The sequence below is a fragment of the Phycodurus eques genome, chromosome 11, assembly GCF_024500275.1.
Source record: "Phycodurus eques isolate BA_2022a chromosome 11, UOR_Pequ_1.1, whole genome shotgun sequence".
Lineage (NCBI taxonomy): Eukaryota > Metazoa > Chordata > Actinopteri > Syngnathiformes > Syngnathidae > Phycodurus > Phycodurus eques.
The window spans coordinates 19,698,682-19,707,853 of record NC_084535.1 but is presented as its reverse complement, the minus strand read 5'-3'; positions in this window follow the sequence as shown (position 1 = coordinate 19,707,853).

The following is a 9,172-nucleotide window of genomic DNA, read 5'->3' as shown; positions in this document are numbered from 1 at the left end:
GACTTTGTGAAGACCACACCGGAACAATGGTGCTCTTGGAGGAGTAGAAAAGCCTGGCAGCAAAAAGAAGGTTCAAAAGCCAACAAAGGAATGTTATCTTCTTACCAGAGGCTTGTCGTGAGTGACCTTATCTTGTCAGAGATGAGGACCTTTTTTGCTGCAGATGATTTGTTAGCATATTTCCTCAGTTTGTTTTTCTTCTTTCATATTGTGATGGTGTGATAATGGTGATATTCCAATCATCCAATGTTTGTGTGTAAAAAGCAAATCATATGTAATCATTCAGATAGTGGCTGTGGCTTTACCTTGTGTATTTCCAGGATTTTAAACGATTACCACCATGTCAGCTTGTGGCCATTTGAGAGTCTATAATTCTTTATTTACCCACATTTAGCATCTCCTTGCCTCCCACCCTGTCCAAAGAGAACTGGTAGCTTAATCAGGGTCTTCTGTAGGTGTGGGCTCTGCTTTATTTGCCAATTGACATTTGGTGAAAGGGTGTTACATGAAAAAAGCGCCTCACAGCAAGAGGTAGAAGACCCACACCAAAACAAATTTCAGACATGTCGCATGAGTGTGGGCAGAGGATTTTGATCTGCCACTGTCTCCTCAAAACAGCACAATTATCGGCACCACTTCACATTTTTATTTAGCTATACATAACTCAGATAAATGTGTTGGTTTTATTGTTTTGACAGCATAATGAATGTAATTACATGGTGGTAACCTGTATTTGGGCGGAATAATGCGTTTCTATTACAATAGCACTGGCTGATTGCCTACTTATTCTATAATTACTTCACTGTAAGTAATTATAGAAGAGAGATACAATGCAATATCCATGTTGCAGGTTAGGTATAATTTGCATTAAATATCAGAGGAGAAATAGGACACTGTCCTTTTTAAAGAAATAAAGATAGAAGTTTCATTAGCTTTCAAGCGCTACATCGTACTGCAATTTGAATTATTGCTTACATTTTCAAATTGATGATATTGAGTTTATATTAATCTTCATTAATCTTTTTTCAAGTAATACAGGAAGTGATGATTATTAAAGACTTCAAAAATCCTCTTGCATTCCAAATACTCTTTAATGTAATGATAAAATATGTGGTTTCTTTTGAGGAGGATGTTTTGTCAAGATGTCCTCTTGTTCTCGCACATTTATATTGAAAGATGATCAAGATCAATCAGTAATTCAGTTCAGTAGTATCACAGTGAACCCCTGCTATTTGCAAGGGTTGCAAGATAAAAATAGTGGTAATCTGCGATGAGTTAATGTACCCCCTTAATATTTTAATACTTGCCAATAATAATAGTTTAAATCCCAATTATACCCCCAAACTATGATTCCAATACACTTGAATAGAATTTCAAATTCGTCTTACAGCTTTGTCCTTAAAAATGAATGGCTTACAGTTGATTTCAGAAGAATGCACCGGAAGTACAAGAAAGCAGGCATGTATGTTACCGCTTCACAGTCTGTAAAAATACCAATTACTACTTTGCTGTTAGCCATTTTATAATGATTTTGACTCAGAGATACATACATACTCTCATATGAAAATATATACAGTATATATATCGCAAAAGATTCTTACTTATCTTTAGTTTAGCACTTACTGTACCATATGTGGAGCATCTCGCCTTTCTGATCAGCTATTAACTTTTACCACTGCCAATAGCGATCGGAAATTTCTCTGCATCATCTTGAGAAGATAACCAACCTGGTTTGTCCAGACTCAACCCCACAAGGGGCCTAGCCTGCCTGTCTGATCTCTACTGGAATCTTCCATCACGCTGTTGTTTGCTGTCAAACCGACTGGCTATCAGCTGGTGGCCATTGCTATCTTTTTCTCCGCTAACAAGTCATCTTAAAAGGAACAAGGCATTTAGCCAGCATCTTAGCCAGGGGATTGCAGAAAGTTGGAATAGGTGAGTTTTTGAGGCAACAGTATTTCGTAAGCTTCCACAGAAAAATTCCAGACTGGGTGAGCTGGCAAATCGTGACTCATGAAAAGGCGAGGGTTCACTCTCTGGAGATCTGATTTTCAGACAAATTATAATCTCATCTGATGTCACTCCTTCGATTATGAGAACCAAATTTAAAGATTCGCATTGTGCAGAAGTGATGGCTTCCTTACAGGATTTATGATGAGCAGACTTTGTGTAAATCCATGTCATTATGAAGTCTAGCCTCCACTCAGTTCTCAGAGTGTTCCCTTTAAAAATCACTTTTAAATAGTTAAGCAGAAAGGAGGCGAGTGCAGCTCGGCTATATAACATGATGGCAAAGCCAAAGAGCTGGGCAGTGAAGTAATGCCTCTAAGCCCCTCATTAGACAGCAGACTCGCTAAGGGATGAAGGATGCCACTCTGCAGGGGGCTGCAATGTCAGTTTTGCTGTGAAAAATGGAAGAACACTAGGAATGTGTTATGAAGTACAAGTCAGCTGACAACAATGCAATTGGACCCTTTTTTGGTTCATTGAGTCTCTTGCACTGCGTGGCTTTATTGTTTAACTTGTTCATCAAACTCTTGTTTTAACTGTTTGAAATACAATAATACTAACAAATGGACAAAGAAAGAGTGAAGGTGTTCAGGGGGCGGTTCAAACAAGGTTACAAAGAAGGTTATATTTTGCTTCACAGGAAATATAAAAGCAGTCCCAAGTTAAAGCACTGAGAAATAAAATATAGCAACAGCCCAAGACTTTCAGACACTGTATAAATCATTCATTGGCCCCAATTAATATTTTCCTGTAAACTGATGGCTTCTGGAAGAAAAGGCCGTTGAATATTAAGGTTGCAAGATGACAAAGGTGTGCTCACATCTGTGCAAAGCTATTGAATATACAGTCGACCACATTCCTTTTCACACTGTGGTGTGGATTCACAAAGGTCATCCATGTTAAATTAGTTACAATATGTAGTCAGAATCTAAATCATATTAAATTTTCTGTCGACCAAACTAGCGAAAAGTCCAAGAGACTGACCGTCTGCAGAACCGCTATTGAGAATTGTTTTGCGACGCATTTTTTGTCTAATCAGGTGGACAGTCACACCGTTGTGCCTTTTTAAAGTTCTGAATCTATATTAGTGTTACACAGAGCTGTGGACTCGAGTCACATGACATGGACTTGAGTCATGAATTTGATGACTTAACAATATGTTAAAACAATTGCAACTTTTTTTTTTGTCCTGTTCGGCTGTTAGGTCAAGCAGAATGGAAAATCTGTATCCCTTTCATGCCGGAACAGTTTTACTGTATTACAGTGGAGTTTTTAAGCTTCCGCTGTGGTATTATAATTGAAGTTTATTGAGAATCAGACTTGATCAGTCGAACAGAACAAAGTTTCTAGAAGGGAGAGAGAAACAAAGACACAAGACAAAGCACTAATTGTAAGCAGGATGAGCGAAGTAAATCATTATATTATCTCCAACAATGAAACATTAAATATGAGTGTTGCATGGGGCTGTAGTGCTACATACACCTGTGAGGGAAGGACAGGACAATATAGAACAGGACAAGGACAGGAGAAGAAGCATGCAGGACAAGGGTCGTGAAACCGACTATACAACTGAAGTGTGGTGGCATTAATTATGTGAATTATAAAAGTCTACAGGACAAGAGTATAAGTGAGGGTATACACAAGTGATTTGCATTATCATGAGTTATTTGTCGCAGTAAGTGCGTGACCCCACACCCAGTGAAAGAGTCCTCGGGGTGTGTGTCTGCGGATACGTGCAATTGAATTGATACCATTTTACATGCACAAAGACTGACAGAAGTGTCCTGTAATTGCGCCGCGGCGGCTGATGACCCCACCCAATCAATCGATCAACTTGCAACTTGACTTGGACTTGAACAGCAATGACTCGTGACTTCACTTGGACTTCAACCCATTGACTTGAAAAGACCTGCCTTTTTGACCAAAGCACTGAGAAACCAGCACTTTGTAGCTTTCTCTTGCTATAGCTACATGTGCAACTTACTGTTTTACTACAGGAAAATATAGTACGCTACTACATTAACACTGAAGATCTTCATGACTGTTTATTAGGTTGAAATGTCCTACACTTTCATCATGTGACATTCTTATTATTGTTTAACAATTAACACCCTGTTGAGCATGCCCTGGTAGAGGAATTGGCCAAGAGGTCATTCTTTCACACACTAACTAAAGTCATGGTTTAATTAGAAAAAAACAACAACAACAACAACAAAAACTGTACAACATAAATCAACAATAAATGTGACAGCTAAATAAGGTATACAGATACATTCCAAGAACAACTGTTAGCATACACAGAAACGACAATGTAACAATCAAAACTGCTGAAAGGATTGTCGGTACCCCCCTACCCACCATTGAGGACTTGCACGCTGCCAGAACTAAGACAAGGGCGTGCAAAATCCTCTCGGACCGTCTGCACCCCGGTCACCAGCTCTTCCAGCTCCTTCCCTCAGGTAGGCGCTACCGATCAACGCAAACTAGAACTAGTAGACATTCCAACAGCTTCTTCCCTCTTGCGATCAACTTCTTAAACACCTAACCTATAATTCCATTACAACAAGCTGGCAATTTTTTGACTTGAGTTCGCATGTGGGGCCAATTATGTATTTCTCGTGCACTCACTGTAGTTGTCTCGCCATGCTGCACTATTTGCATATACTGGCCACTCATGCCAGAGTAGCATCTGCCAATTTGCACACTGATTGAGGAGTATCTGTAACATTTGCACAACCAACATTGTCCCAGATGATCGCACTACTCGTCACTTTAAACCGCATACACTCCTTGAAGTCTCAGCGCCCTTTGCACAACGGTCATTGCACCGAACTATTGCAATATTAGTCGTTCGAACTGCTCTAAGTGCTAGAGGACTCTGCATCTTTTTGCACAATTGTTTTTTGTCAATGTCTTTATGTCCCCAAAGTGTTCTGTAAATTGACTGTCTGTTGTACTAGAGCGGCTCCAACTACCGGAGACAAATTCCTTGTGTGTTTTGGACATACTTGGCAAATAAAGATGATTCTGATTCTGATTCTGATGTTAATTATTGCAAAAAACAAAAACAAATCCACATAGCATTGTAGGAATTGCGCGGCTGACGTCACGTATGCTTGTTTTTTGTTAGCAGTAGCAGCTAGCTTTGTGAGCGACCACGCAAATAGTTTTTTAGTTCTCTTTATTTACCTTTATTGATCAGCACACAGCTAGCATCTGTTCGACATGAAACCACATTCTTCTTCGTGTCCTTTTCTTCGCCTCTTTTTGACGTAATATTTTTACGTAGTGCCCCCCAGTGTTCCGACTGAGATATCACAGTTGGAAAAAATTGTACCTTTGTCACAAGATGACAAACTTGTGTTCCACTTTTTTTAAATTAATGCCTTGTGTTTTTGATACTAACAAGAAATGCGAAGTTTAAAATGAAGTCTATTTATATTTGTTTTATAAATTACCTCACTATAAATGTTTGTAGAAAATGCAGTTTCCTGCTTTATGCACAATGTGAATTTACAAAAAATACTGTTGATTATCTAAGAGGAAACCAATTTGTCGTTCATTATTATATTCCAATTCTCTCTTGTGTATTAATAATTGCTCTTTAACCAAGCAAAAATATATTTTTTCCTTATTGATTATTTGAAGGCGGCATGGTGGTCAACTGGTTAGCACATCTGCCTCACAGTTCTGAGGACCCGCGTTCAAATCTGGCCTCACCTGTGTGGCGTTTGCATGTTCTGCCCGTCCGTGCCTGTGTGAGTTTTCTCCGGATACTCCGGTTTCCTCCCACATCCCCAAAACATGCATGGTAGGTTAATTGAAGACTCTAAATTCCCCCCAGGTGTGAATGTGAATGCCAATGGTTGTTTGTTGATATGTGCCTGGTGATTGAATGTTCAGGGTGTACCCCGCCTCTCGCCCGAAGATAGCTGGGATAGGCTATAAACGGTATGGAAAATGGATGGATGGATCATTATTCTAATAGCATTGTCAGTAGAATACTTGATTACTAATTGCAGCACTACTGGATGCAAATTCCTATTTGTGACAGGTCTGTTTAATGTCAGTATTCAGTAAGTCCTAGCATAGCATTTTCATAGAATAACTGAAAACCTATAATCAATTGTTTTTTTAAGGAGGGCTGACGATTGGCTTTGAAGGTGCAAACATTTTGATCAGCCCCCTAGTTTTCTTATGAAGGTTCAATGCACTTGTTTATCAAATTTCTTTTGATAAATAAATACGGATTTTAAAATATTAAATATATAAATGCAGTATATAATATATACATTAATTAAATCTAAATATATATACATTAAAATATGTTTTTATTTTGTTGGTAAAATGACTCGAAAGGACTCGAAATTCAAAGTGTAGGACTTACGACTTGTCTCGACTTGAGACGACTCGGGACATGCCTTTCTCGACTTGAAACTTGACTCGGGACTTGAGGGCAAAGACTTGCGATTTACTTGTGAATTGCAAAGCAATGACTTGGTCCCACCTCTGGTGTTACAAGACGAAATACATAACATATGCCAATAAACAAACCATAAAAAAATTTGAATTGTGAAACAGAAGGCGATCAGTGTTGTGCCTGTGTGGTTTCTGTTTTTAAGAGGTCTGTTACACTCTGCTCGTGTAATATAACATGTTGTAGCGATCAGAGAAATAATAAAGTATATTTCTTCCCGAGTGACAGCTACAAGCAAACTGTTTCTATTGTCTTGGACTGAACCTCACAGTAAAGAGCTTTTCATTGGCCTTTCATTATGCTAAACAGGAGATTACATTAGCGCATAATTGAGTTGATCTTTACAAAGACAGATGCAAACTGATGACAGTTTGTCCCCTGCCACCACTATTACTGGGGTTTTACGGTGGTCCATTACTGGTGTGTATTGCGTGCTTGGTGAATAGGAACAATGCCTCATATATTGAGCTCACACCTGGAAAAGCCACTTACATCACCAACCCAAATCGTGTTGTATTATATTAGTTGATATCAAGCTAAAAACAGATCAGATCCTCTGACCTTTACTCAGATCCTTCTCTAAATACAGCCTGGTTTCCTGCTTGACAAATCCACTTATAGCCAACAAAGACCACAACCACACACCAAATGTTGAGTTCTGCCTACTTGTGTGATGGCTGAGGTAAGACGTGATGAGGGGGAAATGTCTGTTATTAGCATTCCAGCCACCACTATGGAAAGGTGACATAACATCTCAGGCCTTGCACACTATTGTCGTCCGAGATTAGCGTACCTCCTCTGCCTGTGTGTGCTGTTCCTCCACGGAGGATCCAACGACTTCACCGCTGCCATTGTGGAGAATGCAACCTGCGCCTCACTGCAGGATTGCCCGAGACGCTTGGTAAACACAGGAAATACAAAGCCCCTAAATGCATCCCTACTGTGTTTGGAGAACTGCCATGACAACACATGGGGAATCTCCTGGAGAGCTGGGCTGTTTGTTAGCTGGAGACACACTGAGATATGTACAAGCTCTGCCCTCCTGTGCAATAGGGTGTAACTTTATCTTGTAGCCTGTCTGGCAAAGTAAGAAGAGCTTCACTGCAGAGACTCAGCATTTGTTTGAGGCATTTGTTTTGTATAACCATGGATCTCTGAGCCAGATGCCCCCCCTTTTTCGACAGAGGCTAAAGCAAAGGTCTGAGCCAAGGCAGCATCTCCCCCCCAAAGGCCACTCATTCACTGAACACAGTTTGCAGCTTTTTTTTTGCATTGCATCCATTATGAAAATGTGTAAAGGTATCAAAATAACCATACCATAACACTTTTTGGTACCTCTTCAATACAGTATCAATCACAGCAGTACAGTTACCAAATAAGCGGAGGGAAACACAGCAGTCTGCTGTTTGGTCAATACAGAACTGACTGATGTGATAGCCAATGTACTGTACACAGGAACAGAGTAGCAAAAACATACTTTAAATGCTCTGTGACAAAATAATGTTGGATTCAATGCTATTTTTTTTTGCTTTAACAATCGATGGTACTCTTTTACTATTTATATTTACAGTTTACCGGTGAGTTATACTCAGTCTATTTGGCTAATCATATCATTGGGTTAATCCAACCAAAGCCAGACTTTTAAGACATGTGTAAACACCTTACACTGAAATAATTTTACATTAAATTTCTCGCTAAAACAAAAGCATACCATTGCAGTTGAGCAATTGCAATATTATACAATACAGTCCCCACTTTGCTACAGTGGCACATTTGAATAAAAATTCTCTCTTTACTGTGGCCAAAACCTATACATGCAGAGAAACAGCAGCCAAATGTTCTCCTCCATTGTGGTTTTTCCTCATGGTGCGTTCAATTCGGTGTGGCTTTGATAGTTTCCTTCTGTACTATTTGAAGTGGCAAAACAACTGTGTCAAAGTGAACCAGTACTGTGCTATAGAAAATGGCATAAGAGGCTAAAAAGGGGACATACAGCCAACTATGTTAATGGAAGTGGACCTACAGTACGTATGTAGGCCAATAATTCAATGCTCCTTTCATTCATGCATACATACTGGGCATCTATGTAGTAACACAAGTTAGAGCTAGGGTTTGCTGTTGTAAACAGTGCTATGGCAAGCTGATAAATGAACTGTGTAAAATGCCTAGACTGCCTCTGTTGTCTCATCCTTTCTTTTGTTTACCTTTCTGTGTTTTCATACTCATTCCGCAGCGGATGTCTCAACTTTTATGGATCCCACAGAGGGACAATATGCCTGTAAAGATCGTTAAGAGAAGAGCAATGAAAAGGGATGGGCATTGATCCCACTGAAGTGCACACAATCCTAATCAATAGGATAGATCTGCCAGGGAGCCATGGGTGTGTGGCTGTCAACCTTTATTATGAGGCCTGCCGGATGCTGGTGAGCAGCCTAACTGGAGCCTACAAGACCCCTGTCACCCTGTCTGCCATATTTTCTCATTTATTTTATGATTGCAGTTTTTACAAAGTGGCGCCAACTACATAATCCGAGATGAGGTCATATTGTGCATGAGTTATAAGTGATGCTTTGAACTGGCACATCTAAGGATATTTTTATGATGTCTTGCTAAATCAGTGTTTTTGTTTCTACTAAGCAAAAAGTGTTGAGAGACACAATCTGTGTTGTTAAATCTTACTTTGTT